The sequence below is a fragment of the Dama dama genome, chromosome 17 (assembly GCF_033118175.1).
Source record: "Dama dama isolate Ldn47 chromosome 17, ASM3311817v1, whole genome shotgun sequence".
NCBI classification, from domain to species: Eukaryota; Metazoa; Chordata; class Mammalia; order Artiodactyla; family Cervidae; genus Dama; species Dama dama.
In genome coordinates this window covers 18,422,712-18,442,144 of record NC_083697.1, presented here as the reverse complement: position 1 = coordinate 18,442,144, position 19,433 = coordinate 18,422,712, and the positions used below count along the sequence as shown (strand labels likewise).

At 38.3% G+C, this 19,433-nt stretch overlaps 1 pseudogene; it reads left to right on the top strand.

The window, feature by feature from the left end:
- Positions 1 to 10,581: 10,581 nt before the first annotated feature.
- Positions 10,582 to 19,433, top strand: part of LOC133071579 (pterin-4-alpha-carbinolamine dehydratase-like) — a 120,809-nt pseudogene continuing 111,957 nt past the window's right edge.

Genomic DNA, 19,433 nt, shown 5'->3' with positions numbered 1-19,433 from the left:
GCCGACTCTCTTGTCAGCCTTGTTTTCATCTAAAATACATTCCTTATCTTCCCAGAGATAATGGTTCTTTAAAAAATTCGTCCCTAAATTCAGGGTTGGTCTCAGGTTCTAAAGTCTGTTTTCTTTCTTCGATAGGGCAACCCTCAGGTCTCAATAATCTTCAAGGTTACATTTATTTTCTCATGTCCAAGATACTTGGAATAGTCCAGGATGGCCTTTTGTTTTCCAAATCAGGGTCCCTCTGACTCTACCTCAAGCCTGACTGACCTTCCTTGTTTTACTGGGACAGATCTCATTCTTTTATGGGGTATTTTCCCCCACTCTTGTTTCCTGAGTGAAAATGAAAAGAGCAAATCTCTATACTTGACAGTATTTTTTTTTTTCCCAATAGTTTTATGGTTCGGTTTTCTGGAATTTCCTGCTAATCCTCAAATCCATTCTAATTTACAACTAGAGAAGAGAAATGAACCATGGGATACTAAACAAACAAAGTCTGATAGCAATAACAAGTGACAGATCTTCTTAGAGAAAAAGACAGAGGAGCAATGAGAAACACATAGATGTCTGCCAGGATTTTGGGCAAAAAGAGAGCTACAGCTTACACATAGTATCAAGTCATTAGGTAGTTAGAATAGGAAAAAGGAGGCCAAAATCCCGGTGGCTAAAAGACAAAGGGAAAAGCCCAGGAAAATGGAACAAAAGAAAATCCGCTCACTCCATAAGGAGCCTCAGGTGAAACAAACATGCCCTCTTCCTGCTAGCCCTCATTTGCATAGGGCAGGCTGAAGGGAGAGGAGACAAAACGCATAGAAAGAGGGAGCCAGGACAGACTGAGGCCTTTTCTTTGGGGTCAGCCCGCCCTCACGCCTTGAGTGTATACAGTACTTCGTTTACTGAATAAAATTCTGAGCTGTAACTGAGCTGTAACACTGGTCCTCTGTTTCAAATCTTTGTTGTGCTGAAACAGAACTGAGGAAATTACACACTTTGCTGACAAAGTCAAGGGAAGGGGGAGAAAGAATGTTTTCATACTGTAGCACAGAATTGATATAAAATAATTACCCTGAGTCATCAAGTCAGTGCTTAACTACATTTAATCAACTGTCTATATTAAGGCAGGGAAGAATATAATAAAACTTATAAAACTATCTGTATATATTTTATATTCTTATGTCTAACCTAAATTCTGAATAATTTGGTTGTTTCTGAATTAATTCATGTGATTATATCACAATACTAGCTGGGTAACTTCTGAACTAGCTAAATGTTGTCATTTTCCTACTCTGACTCATGCTGACATTCAGTTATGGAGTATAACAGATGATCCTTTTAAGAAGTAGGATTCACTTGTTTTTCTTGAAATGCATTAGTCTGCTAAACTACTATTTAGCAGACAATTGCTAAACACAATTCAGTTTCAAAATCCTATTAGTAACTTGTAAATTTAGAATTGGTAAATTTTTGCTAGTTTAATATCTTTCTATAAAGTTGGTTTTAGTTTAATTCTGTAGTCCTCCAGTTCTGGACTTCAGTAATATAACAAACATCTTATCATTTATCATACTCTCAGTCTGCTCTATATTATACACATAACTGAAGTGAAAAGCAGCTATTGGCAGTAATGTCTTCTGGTGTGTTAAAAAACAGACTACTAGCTATATCTTAATCCTGCCACTAATTATCTGACCTGGCAATTATTTAGTTTCCCTGTGTCTCTGCTTGCTTAACTGGAAAAATAGCAAATTACTCTCAGTCTTGATGCTGATATTAAAATATATACTGAAGAGCTGCTTTTAAAATTGACAGAAAATAGATGATCATTTTTTATCATTTTTCATAGTCACAGAATTATAGCTGTTATGTAATGAGGAGAAAAGTTTCCCTATCATTTTCCTACCCCAATTATTTTCTCACTATAGGGATGTGCTAAAATATGGCTTTGGAAACCTGATTGATGATTTTGGACTTGGCTTTGGAAACCTGATTGATGATTTCGAACTTATTCTTTTAGAGAAGTACTACAGTAACTGCTGATAGCATTATTAGGATTGTCTAATCTGTATGAAAGTCTTCCCTGATAGCTCAGTTGGTAAAGAATCTGCCTGCAAACAGGAGACCCTGGTTCGATTCCTGCGTCAGGAAGATCTGCTGGAGAATGGGTAGGCTAACCACTCCAGTATTCTTGGGCTTCCTTTATGGCTCAGCTGGTAAAGAAGCTGCCTGCAATGTCAGAGACATGCGTTCAATCCCTGGGTTGGGAAGATTCCCTAGCGAAGGGAACGGTTACCCACTCCAGTATCCTGGCCTGGAAAATTCCATGGACTGTATAGTCCATGGGATCACAAAGAGTCAGACACGACTGAGTGGCTTTCACTTTCTTCTTTCAATCTGTATGAAATAATAGAAAAGAATACCCCATGTACACTAAAGAGAGAATTTTCCCTGAGTCTATTTTATTTTTTTGTATATGTATGAAGAGGGGCATAGTAACGATACTGAAGGACAGAGAATTACTATTTGGCAATAATTCTGCCATTTATGTAGTAAAAAATGCAACATCCTTATTTCTCACTAGCAAAACATCAAGGGCTCTGGATATTGTGAAAGTTTCCCTTTAAGTTATGATAGGAGCCCAGAACAATGCTGTATGGACTCCTCTCTGGTTAGCACAGAAAGGTGAGCTGTATTTGATTTGCAGTTTTATTATTATCAACTCATGCATTTTTTCATGTGCATTGTTGGTTTTTAATCTCTTCATTAATTCTGCTCAAAGGTATTGAGAAAGACTTTGAATTTGAGGGAGTATAATATCCGAGTCATAGAGAATAAATTGTATTTTAAAAGAAAAGTGAAAAGATGGTATCTAGTTATATATTTTAGAATTATATAAAACTACATAGAATATATATTAAATATTCTAGTTGATATATAAAAGAGCAGAAATAAATAGCATGTTTATGGAAACTTGAGAGATTCAGTGGGTTTGGAAATTCAGCAGGCTTATGAAGAAAAGTTATGAGCGATAGACTGTAAAGGTGTACTGAGGGAGAAGATAAGATTGTGGAAGTATTCTGAATGCCCTATTTATTTTGGATTTTACTTTATGTGTAGTGGAGAAATATTGGCACTTTTAATTGTGGAAGCAAGATTTGTATGTGACAAGCAGTTTGTATTTTAACAATTTAATCCATGCCTGACTGGATGAAGATATGGAAGAGACACAACTGTCTGAGGAAATAGAGACTCAGCTGATTGCTCTTGGTAAATGGAAAAAGAATAGGGGTTTAAGAGTCTTAGAGGGAAATGATCCATAGAGCTTCTTGACCTGCTAAACATAAGGTAAAAGAGAAAAGAGAATCAAAAATGACTCTGGAACATAATAGGTCACATAGCTGAGAGAAATGGTGATCTCACTTATTAGGATGAAAAATTCAGAAACAAGAGTTATGTTGTCAGTTGTTCTTGGGTTGTGTTCAAGTGTATCCATTTAGTATGAAGTCTGACTTTTTTTAAAAAGTGAAACTGTTCTAGATGCTGAAAACAAGAACCTTAGTGCTATTGGAGATGAAACCGTAAACAGTAGAGACATTGCTTTCAGAGTAAAGAAGTTCAGGGTATCAGAAGGCTCATAAATATTAAATTCATCAATTTATTTATTAGGTAATTAGCATGAGATAGGCTGGGGATGGAGTAATCCTTTTTCCTAGGCAACAATCTTTGAAATTCCCACCTTTGAGCCACTTCCTCAAAGCATGGCCACTTGAGCAGTGGCAAGAGCAATTTGGAACTTGCTCAAGGTACATGTTTAGATCCCACCCAGTACCTACCAAATCAGGAATTTTGGCATTTGGGGGCCAGAATCTATGATTTAAGAATATCACCAGGTGATTCTGATTCACTCCAAAGGGGCTCAATCTTGATTGCACATTAGAATCATCTGGGGATTATTAAAATATACTGTCTCCTGGACCACACTACAGTGATTTGACTGTAGACAAGTGTGTGACCTCGGCATCAAGACCGGGAATTTTGAAAGTTCCCCAGGTGATACTAATGTGCAGCCAGGGCTGAGAAGTGCAGTTCTGAAGAGTAATGACAAAGGAATCCTAAGAGGAGTGTAACGCAAACTTCAAAGTGCAAACCGACCATCTAGGTTACTCTTAAAAGTGCAGATTCTGATGCAAGTCTGGGGTGCAGCCTGAGAGTCTGTATTGCTAGTCTGCTCCTCTGAGCAGTGTGTGACCACAGACCATGCTTCAAGGAGCAAAGCTCTAGAGCAGATTTGCCAGACATATACGATACATCTTCCACAGTTTGAACAACGGATTAGCTGGGGGGTGACTAGTTTGGCGTAAGGATTGGTTGCTCAGGAAAAGATATCAGAAGTGGGAGTAGAAGACAGTAAAGTTTGCAAACATGCTCAGTTTTTACAATGTTTTTAGATCAATGCCAAAACACAAGTACTTTTAAAAAAAATGTTGTCTTTGTTGTTCAGTCATTAAGTCACGTCTGACCCTCTGCAACCCCATGGCCTGCAGCATACCAGGCTCCTCTGTCCTTCACTGTCTCCCTGAGTTTACTCAAATTCACATCCATTGAGTCAGTGATGCTACCTAACCATCTCATCCTTTATTGTCCCTTTCTTCTCCTGCCCTCAGTCTTTCCCAGAATCAGAGTCTTTTACAATGAGTGAGCTCTTTATATCAGATGACCAAAGTAATGAAGCTTCAGCATCAATCCTTCCAGCAAATATTCAGGGTTGATTTCCTTTAGGATTGACTGGTTTGATCTCCTTTGCAGTCCAAGGGACTCTTAAGAGTCTTCTCCAGCACTTTTAAAAAAAGACTGGTCTTTAAATAAAAATACTGGACCAAGTGAAAGAGGTCAAAATCAAATTTTTGCAAGTTGGCACCAAGAGAATCATTGGGTTATCGTATTTTTGCCATGTTTTCCTGGAGACGATGTGAGTTTAAGTTTCTAGTATAACTTTGATTGTCCTACTAAATGTCATTCTCGAAGGATTAACCTATACGGGCTCATACTAATCCATTCACACGTCTATAGGAAAGTATTTCTATTTGTGGGTTTTCACTTTAGTAAAAGTCAACCTATAATTTTGGAACTTCAGAACTATGGGGGAAAAGATCCCAAAAGTGGACTATATAGCATTTTTTTGCCACTTTTGAAGAAATGTGCCTTGGTAGTTTTAATGAAGTTTTGATTTAACTTCATTGGTGGTTGAAGGAAACCAAATTGGCTGCCTCCCTTTATGGATGACAGTAGTCAAATCATCACTTGTCTATTGGGCCCAGCAATATCTTAATTAGCAAAGGGTTGATCTGAGTCTGAGGTGACAACTTACCCTCTGGCTCTTGAATTCTATTTGCTTCTTCATTAATCAAAAGAAAAATAAATACGTTAGAATGATCAAATAAGAGCTCTGCCTTTCTGTCAAATGTTTAGGCTTCTGGATTTAGGAGACATGGGCATTTCCTATTGTAAATTACATTCTACTGATTAACTTATTAGTAAATGGGCGAACTGATTTTGCATGGAAAAAGGATGAGAGATTAATTGTGTTTAGTAAATATTAAAATGAATTGATCCAAAATTGAGTTAGATACCATGCATTCCTAATATGAGTTAACCCCAAAATATAAAGCCATCTCCCATTTTCCCAAGGAGAAGGTCCAAAATGTTTGTGATTTTTTATTAACTATAATAATTGTAAAATATTAGCTTTTAACATTTAATTTGTTAAATTTTATAAGACATATTCAAAATAACATATAATTACCTTATTTATATAAAAGTATGCTTTTTCACATTTCTTGCGAACACTTTATTCGCTTTTCAGGATGTATCTAAAAAGTAGTCTCATCGCCTTCAGAGTTGCTTGTTGAATCATCTTCATGGACAGAACATAATTTGGTCTGACCACATTTTTTTAAGATAGAACACATTTTGGATTAGTATTAATATTTGTTATTCTCACTGGAAAATTTATTCTGAGGGCATACAACCACAAAACTTTAACACATTTTTTATATTGTCCTGTGTACATGCATTTATGATCTCTAAAACATAACCACACTTTCTGCTTTTTAAGTAAATTTTATAAGCCTTGTTTACAACAATACTTGCAGTTGTGAAATCATCCCAGTGAGAGTAATGAAGAAATCTGTATTAAAGTTTTTTTTCTTGTTTCGTTCATCAATTTATTTAGTTAATAATTTAATGCTAGTATTGAATTTGTGATTTCAGACTAACATGTTTTCTTTCCCAAACAGTATTTGATAAGTCCAAATTTAGTAAATTGAAAGAGGATGAGCTATAACTAGACTTTGTAAGAACTTGGATATAAAATAACTAACTATATCCTCTTATCTGAGGGTTAATATTTTAGGAGGAGAAAACCTTTGGTTTATATTTGTGTAAGGCCAGCAGTAATAATAAGGTATAATTCATAGAAGTTTTATCATTATTTTAAAGGAAATTCATACTAATTATCATGACTTCTGAATTCTACATTCAATTTTATTTTGTATTTTTATCTAAAACTGATTACAATGAATAAAAATTATAATAAGAAACTTAGGAAATCTCTAAAGGTTTGATATATTGTATAAAAGTGATATACATTCTTTCATCAGACTGAGTCCCCTGTGGAATATACTCTAGTGATGATATGTGGGAGCAAATATAATTCAACCTTAATCTTAGGACTTTTTTACTTTAAATGTAGTAATGTCAATACGTGTAAATCTATGGCTGATTCATATCAATGTATGACAAAACCCACTGAAAAAATAAAGAAAGAAAGAAAGAAAAAAAAAAAATGTAGTAATGTCTAAATTTGACCCTATGGTAAAAAATTATTTTGATCTGTATATCAACAACTTTTGCTAATGCAAAAACAAACTCAGAATTGCAGCAGCTTTCCACAATATACACTTTTTTTATTGTTGTGTATGTAACTTGAAAGCTGTTCTTTGCTGGGCGTCAGTGAGCTCAGCACAGCTCTATGAGTCCTCGCGTGCCTCTAACCATTGCAAAGGAAGCACCACCATCTGAGAGGTGATGTTCTCGTGGCCGAAGGCAACAGCTTAGGTAAGACAGAGCCAACCCAGACAGAGCGTTAAAGATTCTATTTGTATGCACATCTACTCACACTCCACTGACTAAAGGAAGTCTCATGGCTAAGCCAATGTCATTGGAGCAAGAGGATATACTCCCTATCAATGGGAAGCGTGACAAGGGTGGGGAGGAGGCAAATAATTGTGAGCAAATAATAAATCTACTCTAGCCTGTTAGCTGATAACTAAATTGTTTTGCTGAGTGCCTTGCAATTTGCAAAATTTTCTTAAAAATCATTAGAATCAAAGTTAATGTAATTGAGTATGTAGGACACACACTGTTTTTGAGTACCTCTAGTGGCCATGAAATCGGATGAAGGTCAATCATATGAAATATGAAGATCGTATGAGATTTGAGAGAAGATACTGAATATATTTTCTAACATACTTATATTTCCTCATGATGCCATCAGAAAGAATTTCCTTCATGGTTGTTAACTTCTCAGAATAATTTTCACGTCTGAAGCCTGTTTGGGAGTTTTTCCTTCCTGTGTTATTCTTGTCACTGCAGTATCCAAGTCTGGTTCTCTTCCAGTTCTCCTGGAGATTCTAGGAGGTATTTAATTTCCTTTAGTATTTCTGCTAAAGTAGTTAGGCTAAACTCTTTTCCATATATATCCTATGGAATGGATATGTAGCTTCAAGAAGTTAATGTATAAGAAGGTACCTAGCATATGGAATGCATTTTAAAAGTCATATCCTTTTCTAGTCCTAGGATTTCCTTATGAAAATGTTGATATATTTGCTACTCTTAAGAAATGCTTTATTGTTAATTTTTTGGCACAATGTCCCCAAACTCTTAAGAACAGCTTACCCTGTTTCAGTGTCAATGATTTTTCTCATTGATACTGAAAGCCTGATACTGAAAGCCTGATAATGAACATAAGTAGAAAAACAATTTCCCCGCCACTTTCTGATGATGTCTCTTAGCCAATCATATGTCCTAGATTATCAGAGGGCAATTCCAATTTACAATATGCTGCTTCATGTCCCCATAAATATAATTATATTTATTTATATAAATTATAAATTTATATGTATATACATAATTTACATGTATATACATAATTTCTATGTATATACATAATTTATATATGTATATATAAATTTATATATATTATAAATAAATTATAAATTTATTATATATAAATTACAAATTTATATATATAATATATTTAATATTATATTTATTTATATAAATATATATTTAATATAAATATATTATTTAATATATATTATATATCATACTTATATATAATATATTATAAAATATAAATTATAAATTATAAAATTTATATAAATATAACTATAAATTATAAATTATAATTTTAAATTATAAATTATAAAATTATAATTATATAATATAATATAATATAAAAATTATAAAATTATAAATTATAAAATTTATATAAAATATAAATTATAAATATAATTATGAATTATAATTATAAATTATAATATTTATGATATATATAAATATATAAATAAATATATATAACATTTCTGTTTTATGTTTTGCTTCATGAAATATATGCTATTCTTGGTTGGAGCTTCCTGCTTGGTGAATATGGAGACTGAGGGAAAGGCATGCCATAGAAGAGGCCATGAAAGCTCCTGCCCTTTCCTATAAACTCAACATATGCATCTCTTCCATCTGGTTGTCCCTGAGTCATATACCTTTGTAACAAACCAGTCATCTAGTTTTGGGTTCAGCTCCCAGATGATGTGTTCTTCTTAGACAACTTGACAGAAGAATTAGGAGAGGATACAGAAAGCAAAATTTATGATGATTATAAATTTGTGACCAAGAAAGCCCTTCAAAATATAGGGTTCACATATCCTGTTGGATCACTTTTTTCTCTGGGCTTATATACGCATGGAGTTTTCATGGATATAACTCTATTATAAGACTCATGAAATGCACAATAATCCATGTGCTTATGAAGCATATGGGAAAGATAAGATCCACAAAAGACAAAAGAAGCACGTGCAAGAAGAATCCAATTAAAGAAATTGCCAAAAGTTGACCAAGAGCTAGCACTTAATTGAGGAAGACGAGGAGAAGCAAAAATTTGCATAGAAGAAGAAAGTTAAGAGCCCTCTTAATAGTCTTTCTTACGAGTGATGGTTTAAAAGTTACATTTGAGAGAACTGACTTCCAAGGAGACAAACAAAAGTGAAGAATTTAGGCCTTTGAATTCACCTGCTTAAAAATTATTGGAAAAAGGAAGAAGAAACTAAGATTCTTAGAGCAACAAGAACTTCATGAAAAAGAATATATATAAAGAACTGGGAGGAAAACAAAGTGATGCAGAAAATTTTGAGTTCAGATGTTGAAAAGAATTGTGTCGAAGAGGTCAGGAAACAACACAGACTTCTCCACCAAGCAGAAGCAGCAGGAAAGACTCACGGAGGACCATCAGATGGTCCACAAATTCCAGTTTTATGTGATCAAAGCTGGAGAAGAGCTCGGAAGCTTCAAAGATACAGCCACAAAGCAGAAGCTGATGAATAAAACTCTTGAAGATTGTTTGAAACTTGAAGTAGAAAATGGACCACTGAGTGTTTTGGACACCACAATTGACATTCACATTAAAGAATTTTGAACAGTAGAAGTGATGGGTGGCTGAGAAGCTCCACCAACAAGAAGGAAAACACCTCCCGATTCAGCCAGTCGCCAAAGTTAAGACACAAAAGAGGATGTCTGTTTCTTTGAGCAGCCAGGGATTGGAAGGAGTGCTTCTCCTTCAAACTGATCATCATCAGAATACATCAGGTGCTTCCCTAGTGGTTCAGCAGTAAAGAATCTGCCTGCAATGCAGGAGCCAAAGGAGATGTGGATTCGCCCCCTGGGTCAGGAAGATCCCCTGGAGGAGGGCATGACAACCCACTCCAGTATTCTTGCCTGGAATTCTCCCATGGACAGAGAGCCTGACTGGCTACAGTCCGTGAAGTCGCAAAGAGTCGGGCACAACTTAGCAAGCATGCACAGAGTACATTAAACACAAATTGGGGGAATGTCCACTTTTAATGTTTTATGTAAATTCCACCTACAACTAAAATTTAAGATTTGAACACTTGTCCCTATATCTTATAGGTAAGACTTTGAAACTGAACCCCCTCCCCCACTGTCACCCCCAGGGTGCTTTTTATGAGTTGTTGCTCCCCATAGACATTGTTATTTTCTCATGGTTTTCATAAAGTAATCCAGGTTGTTATTTTTTAATATTCTTATATATATATGTATATATTCATTTATTTTTATTAGTTGGAGGCTAATTACTTTACAATATTGTAGTGGTTTTTGCCAGAGGATGGGGAGGGAGGCGGGAGGGGGGATCAGGATGGGGAACACATGTAAATCCATGGCTGATTCATGTAATATATTTTTTAACATGATATGAGTGTCATGAAAGCTTATCCTGTGCTAAAATGAAAATTGATCATGCCCTGGGGACTTCTTTTCTTCCAGTGCCTGCGTCCATTCACTGTCCAGTCGGCAGCAGTGGGAACTGCAGACCAGCCTTCCAGTGGTGAGTGGAGCTCTCCATTCTTCAGTAGGAAACTGCTGAACAGGCACCGAGGACCCCTCCCACCTTCAGACGGGCCTGGGACCTGGGATTGAGTAGCAGTAAATTTGAGAGCTGGAGCAGTTCATTCATCCTGAGATCCCTCCTTTGTAAAAGCCTGTTATGCAACAGCCTGAGCTTCCTTTCCGTCCCTTTAGGGCCTCTGAAGGAGTAGAGATTACACGTGACCTTCCATGGGTGTTCACAGGAGAAGGTGCCATACTTGTGTCGAACTTTCTGGGTCAGCATCCACCCCCTCAGACTCACAAGTGAGCCCCCTTGTTGTAGAGCACGGTCTCTGCCTTCCCCATGAGAGCCTTCACGTGGTGCAGAGGAGAGCCTGTATTCTGCTGAGTGACTGCAGGCAAGTTCACATGAGGTGTCCCTGTGGGGAGGCTAGTGACCAACCCAGGGTCAGTCACCACCAGAAATCATGGCTCGCAGAAGGCTGCCTGGATCTGGCTGCTGAAGATTCCAGGAGTTAAGTGGCCAGCAATCGGAGTGGCTCCAGTGGCAGCTGCAAACTTTATTTAGCACAGCTCAATCGCCAGTATTCCTCGATTATGCGATACTGGTATCAGCTGAGTTTGCCAGCAAAGGCTTCTAAGCTTTTCCCAGTTTCCCTACAGATTAATGAATTAGATTCCACTTTTCGTTGTTGTTGTTGTTGATTTGCTGTTCCATTTGGAAGTCAAGGCTAATGTCACCTTGTGGGTTATTGCTGCAAGGAATCTGTGGACATCCTTATCTCTCATTAGCAAAACATCAAGGTCCTTGGATGTCATGGAAGGATAGGAGCCCAGAACAATGCTGTATGGAGTCCTCTCTGGTTAGTGCAGAAAGGTGAGTTATATTTTTATTTGCACTTTTATTATTATCAACTCGCACATTTTTTCATATGCATTGTTGGTTTATATGTCTTTATTAGTGAATGATCATGATGTTTTCCACTTTTTCTTTAGAGACTGATTTTTGCAAAGTTGGAAACAACTTTTATGTAACAGCTTCAACACTAATCCCTCAAATGGGTTGCTATAATACTTTGTCAGTTTAGACTTTCTTTTTTAAATTGTTTAACAAAAATCTTGTTAAAATTATTTTAACAGGCAACTTTTATTTATTTTTTTATAGTTTTTGGTAAAAAAAAAAGTGAGGTACTGAAAACAGATTTTTCAGGAAAACTAATCTAGCAGTGGTAGGCAGGATGGATTAGATAAGGGAAGCTCAATTAGTACATCAGTTCATAATTGAAAAATGAGACAAAGTTTTGCAGTCAAAAGCCAGAGATGGAAACAGAACTTAATGAATAAGTGTCAGATGCCTTTTAAAGGATGTGGTGCTAGTGGTAAAGAATCCACCTGCCAGCAGAGGAGATGTAAAGAGATGTGGGTTTGATCCCTGGGTCGGGAAAACCCCCAGAGGAGGGCATGGCAACCCACGCCAGTGTTCTTGCCTGGAGAATCCCCTGGACAGAGAGGCCTGCTGGGCTACAGTCCACGGGGTCGCAGAGTTGGACACGACTGAACTACTCAGCATGCACACAAACCTTTTTTTTTTTTTTTTTTTGATTGCGAGATTTAATTTAATTTTTTTTTTTTTTATTAGTTGGAGGCCAATCACTTGACAACATTTCAGTGGGTTTTGTCCTACATTGATATGAATCAGCCATGGATTTACACATATTCCCCATCCCGATCCCCGCTCCCACCTCCCTCTCCACCCGATTTCCCCAGGTCCTCCCAGTGCACCAGGCTGGAGCACTTGTCTCATGCATCCCACCTGGGCTGGTGATCTGTTTCTCCATAGATAGTATACATGATGTTCTTTTGAAATATCCCACCCTCATATTCTCCCACAGAGTTCAAAAGTCTGTTCTGTATTTCTGTGTCTCTTTTTCTGTTTTGTATATAGGGTTATCATTGCCATCTTTCTAAATTCCATATATATGTGTTAGTATGCTGTAATGTTCTTTATCTTTCTGGCTTACTTCACTCTGTATAAGGGGCTCCAGCTTCATCCATCTCATTAGGACTGGTTCAAATGAATTCTTTTTAATGGCTGAGTAATATTCCATGGTGTATATGTACCACAGCTTCCTTATCCATTCGTCTGCTGATGGGCATCTAGGTTACTTCCATGTCCTGGCACACAAACCTTTTAAGGGAAGAATGATAGGCATTGGTTCAACGTACGGTCTAAAGAGATATATCACAAATGATTCCAAAATTTGAGACTAAGAAGAATGTACCAGTGCTAGAAACATAAAATGTTGGTATGCTGCCCCATTGTTTTTCTCAAAGTTTGTTTTATTCTATTTTAAATAAACAGTTTATGGTGACAACAGTCTACAAATATGAACAGTGGAGAGTCTCGGGAATTTTTTTTTCTGTCTTTGATACACATTCTTAAATAACCAAACTCATGTTTTGTTATATTTCATTATAACCACTAATTGTGTTGTTAGCTAGTGGCCACCAGATAAACAGGATTTTCTGTCTTCCCTCTAACTTCCTACTACAGCTGTGCTACTCCTCCTGTCCCACATTGGCACCGAGTCACAGGTGAGTGGTTGCAATGATCTGCTGTGACATGAGACCCCAGTCTCCCGATCTACTTTCATTTCTGCCCCTATATTCCAGAATTACCTCCCACTACATATCTAAGCCCAAGCATTCTGGATGTATGGAATCATGTGAAATGGCAAATATTCTGGCTGATCAGGAGACGGGAAGGAAAATGGTTAAAAGATCAAGTTCAAGGAGGTCTGGTGTAGAGGCATGTGGATCGACATAGGAGAACAGGCACATGCGGAGAACAAAAAGTAGCACTGATGTCTTGCTGTCTCTGGGTATAGGACCATGACACCTTGTTCATAAAAGATTGTCACAGGAATCCCATAGAATGTATTCTTTCCTACTTTCTCTGTCCATCTGACAATGCCTTACCCACAATTCTAAAATCCAAAGATCTCTGACATCCAACAGTTATTTTTCTTTTTGCAAACTCATTTGGCAGCAGAAAATTAGTTGAAGTGACATGATGACATTTATAGCTTTAATTATCATTAATAAAGCCAATAAGTTAAAGAACCCAGATGTCACATGATTTTCCAATACAATAGGGATTACAATGGTGAGAAGAGCACCAACATTGCTAAGAATTCAGGTGGTGACTCTCTCTTGCAGCCTGGAGCAGGAGAATGCATTATAAGGCTAAACTCACTAGGAACAGCAGAAATGAGTAAAATGCCCAAACAACAAAGGCTGGTAGTATTGCTTAACCATCAGAAGCCTGGTGGGTGTGACTGATGATAACGACCCTCATGCCCACTATCACTTTTGCACCAGCTCCTGTTCCTCAGCTCACATCTCTGGTTGCAACAAAGATCATTTACAATCAGCTGATGGAGTGGTTGGGTTCATGAATGGGTAAGCTGGAGATATGGATATGAGACAGAATTATATGACAACTCTACTATAGCTTTATTCAAGGTAAGACAGTGATGATAGGAAATCATCTCAAAGATCAGAGGTTTCAGACAGTGCCCTACTCATCCATTTTGTGGGGATATAGAAATGGCCCAAGCTTAGAAGATATGTGGAATTCTGGGCAATGGGAAGTGGCTTGGTTGATCAGGGTCCTGGAAAGAGAAATGTTGAAAGATCAGTTTCAGTGAGTTCTGGCTAGAGATGTGGGTTTGGACATGTGAGTATGGTCACACATTGTGGATGTATTTGTAGCACATGTTAATGCCCACCAGAGATATCCACCATGAAAACAACACTAAACACCCCGGTAAATAAACTTGAATTGACCAACTTACATGAGTCAGCCTCTGTCATCATCCACCCCAGTGCTGACACACGAGGTACATAAAAGAAGTATCCATGATGACAGAGTTGGAGGCTATGCAACAGTATGGACTCCTATCTGCCAAAGCCACAAAATATCCAACCTGCCAGAAATAGAGGCCTTTGTTGAGCTGTCTATATGGCACCGGCTGGTCACTGGGAGGCCAGCAGGATACACTAGACTCCTTCCACCTTGGAAGGTATGCAGATTCATTTTGATTAGAACAGACACGTGCTACAGTTATGGAGTCATTTTTCCTACCCATGAATCCCTAGCCAGCACCATTGTTCTAGGATCTATAAAACGTATGATTCATCACTACAAGACTCCACAAATATTATGTCAGGTCAAAGGACCCATTCTATTGAAAAGGGGGTTTGTTGATGGTCTGTGACACATGATCCACACAGTGGCACGCAGAAGCTGCTGGCCAGATAGAGCAATGGAATTGCCTGCTGCAGGCAAAGGAAGTATGTACAAGTTCAGAGATGATGTGTTACAATGACGTCATTCCTTCTGGACATAGTGTCCCCTTTAATTCAGAGGTCTTTCTATGATGCTGTGTCCCTAGTAAATAGAATGTATAAATCCAGAAAACAAAGTGTAGACTCAGGATTAATCCCACTTGTCATCAGTCTAAGTGACTCACCTGGCAAATGTATGCTTCCCATCCCTGCCACTCTGGGTCCTCTTCCCTCAAAAAAGAAGCATATCCACCAAGACACGACAAGACCTATACTCAACTATCAGGTAAGGGTTGCCTCCTACATGCATCATATTCCTCTTGCAAATGACCAGAATATGAATGGAGTTAGTATGTTGATAGGAGTAACTGACCATTTTCACCAGTAGAAGTAACACAAAGTGGGCAGGGAGCAATATGTGTATACTCAAATGATCGTTGGGGTACCTCTTGGTGCCCACTTCCCAAGTTTTGGTCGTCAATGGAAAAGTTTGGTGGAAAAACTTAGTAATATTTTTCTGAATAAAGCTAGGTTATCTGGGACTCAGAAACCTCAGGGATGTTGGTCTGGATCATGCCACAGGAATGATAAATGTCCTTCCATGAACCTCTGTCTCAGAGTCAGATTCTTGTGGAACCTAGTCTGAGATTCACATTTATTTAAAGGTGATTCCTCCAACAGGCTGGAAATGTCATGTACTATGTGGTATAATGGGCTTCCCCGGTGGCTCAGATGGTAAAGAATCTGCCTGCAATGCAGGAGACCTGGGTTCAATCCCTGGGTTGGGAAGATCCTCTGGAGGAGGGCATGGCAACCCACTCCAGTATTCTTGCCTGGAGAATCCCCGTGGACAGAGGAGCCTGGCGGGCTACAGTCGATGGGGTTGCAAAGAGTCAGACATGACTGAGCGACTAAGCACACACACATATGGTATAAATACTGTTTTCCTTTTTAAAAATCTGAAAAGCTTCTAATTTTAAAGTTTTGTTGGCCCCAATGTTTTCAGAAAAGGGATTTCAGACTTGTGTTTATTAAATAAAATGGAATAGGGGAAAGAGGCCATAAGGATTATATTATAGAACTTTTATGCATCTTTTATGTTTGCTTGTGATCAAAACTTCCACCTTTTGTCTTCTTTCTTCTTTGCGAAAATCAGTCTTCTTCTACTACTGCCTGATTCAGGAAACTTTTGTAGGCTTTGCTCTCCAAGGTGTCAACTAAAAAGATGCAAAAAGTAAGAGTTGTGAGTTGAGTTTTATTTGGGTCAAAATGAGTACTGCAGTCCAGGAGATAGCACCTCAGATAACTCTGAGAGACTCCTCCAAAGAGGTAGTAGGGGAAGGTCAATAGATAAGATTTTGGTGAAGGGGAAGTTCAGTGCAATGAAGTGCTTACTTTACAAGAAGTTTTCTGCTTGTCAGGAGCAGTTGGTGTCACCATGAATGGATTTTGTGCTTTTCTAAGTATGAGGAGATGCAAGGATTGGGATCATGAAATCAGCTCCTGAAAATAACTAACCATCTAAAGACCTGTTCTGCCAGCTTCCCTGGAGCACAGAGTGCCTCCCTCTCCACCCTGAATTCCCCTCAGGGGGTGTTGAAGGTCCGCAGTTGCAGAAGCATGGGGTTCAATCTCTGCAGAGGCACATGGCAGATGCCACTGTTGTTGTTCAGTCGCTGGCAAATGCTCTTGGCAAGTGCTCATTTGTGGTTGACAAAGGTTCACTTTTCCTTCTCATAATCTCCAAACAATGACATCTTAGAAGACCTAATGTTCATCTTTAAATTTTTATTAGATTATATCTTTCCCAGTACAAACATATTATTTTCTAAGAAATATTCTCTTCAAATCTTCCGAATTAAAAATAAGCAAATTATCCTGCACTAACAGTCCATGATTATATGAAGTTTTCCATTTGATATGTTTCAAAAATTGCTTGGCAAAGATGAAGAGTAATCACTGGAGCGAGTACTTATATCTAATAATTAGCAATATACATTCTATCCACATTTCTCAGAGAGATTGTTTCCACGTAAACACTATGGCTTTTACATGAACGCATACAAAAGTGTTATCTGGAATTATAGCTCCACCAACTGGTAAAACTGACATGAAACTGTAGGATTATATTAGTTTCAAAATGCGATCAGTTTAATTTCCACACTAGAATTCTTACCAAGGCTGTGTTTATAATCAAATATCTCCTCATTTCAAAGCACAATCTGAGCTATTTTTAATTTGGTAATTCTGATGATTTTATTTATGGACCTGATATGGAGTATTTAGATTTGGGGGGAGGGGGAGGAGACAGGTATAGATACTTCAGAAAGCACACCTTCCTACTATTTATTTTGATTCCTTCAGTTCAGTTCAGTTCAGTCGCTCAGTCGTGTCCGACTCTTTGTGACCACATGATGTGCAGCATGCCAGGTCTCCCTGTCCATCACCAACTCCCGGAGTTTATCCAAACTCATGTCCATTGAGTCGGTGATGCCATCCAGCCATCTCATCCTCTGTCATCCCCTTCTCCTCCTGCCCCCAATCCCTCCCAGCATCAGGGTCTTTCCCAATGAGTCAACTCTTCACATGAGGTGGCCAAAGTATTGGAGTTTCAGCTTCAGCATCAGTCCGTCCAATGAACACCCAGGACTGATCTCCTTTCCTTTAGAATGGACTGGTTGGATCTCCTTGCAGTCCGAGGGACTCTCAAGAGTCTTCTCCAACACCACAATTCAAAAGCATCAATTTTTCAGCACTCAGCTTTCTTCACTGTCCAACTTTCACATCCATACATGACCACTGGAAAAACCATAGCCTCGACTAGATGGACCTTTGTTGGCAAAGTAATGTCTCTGCTTTTTAATATGCTGTCTAGTTTGGTCATAACTTTCCTTCCAAGGAGTAAGCATCTTTTAATTTCATGGCTGCAATCACCATCTGCAGTGATTTTGGAGCCCCCAAAAATAAAGCCTGACACTGTTTCCACTCTTTCCCCATCTATTTCCCATGAAGTGATGGGACCAGATGCCATGATCTTAGTCTTCTGAATGTTGAGCTTTAAGCCAACTCTTTCACTCTCCTCTTTCACTTTCATCAGGAGGCTTTTTAGTTCCTCTTCACTTTCTGCCATAAAGGTGGTGTCATCTGCATATCTGAGGTTATTGATATTTCTCCCAGCAATCTTGATTCCAGCTTGTGCTTCCTCCAGCCCAGCGTTTCTCATGATGTACTTTGCATATAAGTTAAATAAGCAGGGGAACAATATACAGCCTTGACGTACTCCTTTTCCTATTTGGAACCAGTCTGTTGTTCCATGTCCAGTTCTAACTGTTGCTTCCTGACCTGCATACAGGTTTCTCAAGAGGCAGGTCAGGTGGTCTGGTATTCCCATCTCTTTTAGGATTTTCCAGTTTATTGTGATCCACACATTTGATTCTTTACTATCTGTAAATTACCATTTGCTACTGCAAATGGCTATTGTCAGACCTAAGGTCCTCTCTGACTTTTGTCCAGAGGCAGTTCCTTACCATGGGGGCCTCTGCTTACAGGTGCTCACAACACTCCATCTTGCTCATCACTCAGAGCAATAGATCCAAGAAAGGAGAAGAAACATCAAGGGAGCGATAGCAAAAGTCAATGCACAGTCTTTCTGCGACCTAATCTCAGAAGTGACATCCCACCACCATTGTCGTTTCTTCTGTTTATTAGAGATGGGTCCAGCACACGATTAAGGGGAGGGGGTTGGAGTCAGCAGGAACACCAGGAGGCAGGGCTCTCTGGGGGTCATCTTAGAGGCTGCCCACCACAGTGCTTTCCTGAAACAAATGCATAACCCCGGAATGCTCATACTTTATAAAAATTCAACTACATTATCGTTCACTCGCAGGCACTAATAATTTTATTATGAATACTAGGGTTTATTATTATGCTATGCGCTTCCTAGATGGCACAGTGCAGGAGAGGCAAGTTTGATCCTTAGGTCAGGAAGATCCCCTGGAGGAGGAAATGGCAACCCACTCTAGTATTCTTGGCTGAGAAATCCCAGGGACAGAGGAGCCTGGAAGGAATACGGAACACGTGGTCACAGAGTTGGACAAGACTGAGCAATGAGCGCACACAGTAATATGCTCCAGGGATACTATTCTAAATGTTTCACCACATATTTACTCATAGTCAACTCTCTAATCCTTGTAACAACTCTATAATACTATTATTAATTCCATCACACAGATAGGAAAAGTGGGCCCAGAAAAATTAAGCACTTTGTCAAGATTTGAAACTAGGCCATCTGACTTCAAGGAGAATACAGTGTTCAAGATGATTTCTATTTGCCATGCAACAGAAATTGTAAGTTGAAGATAAGGAACACCATTGAAAATAAAGGTAAAAGCAGATTTTCCACAGTGATTCTC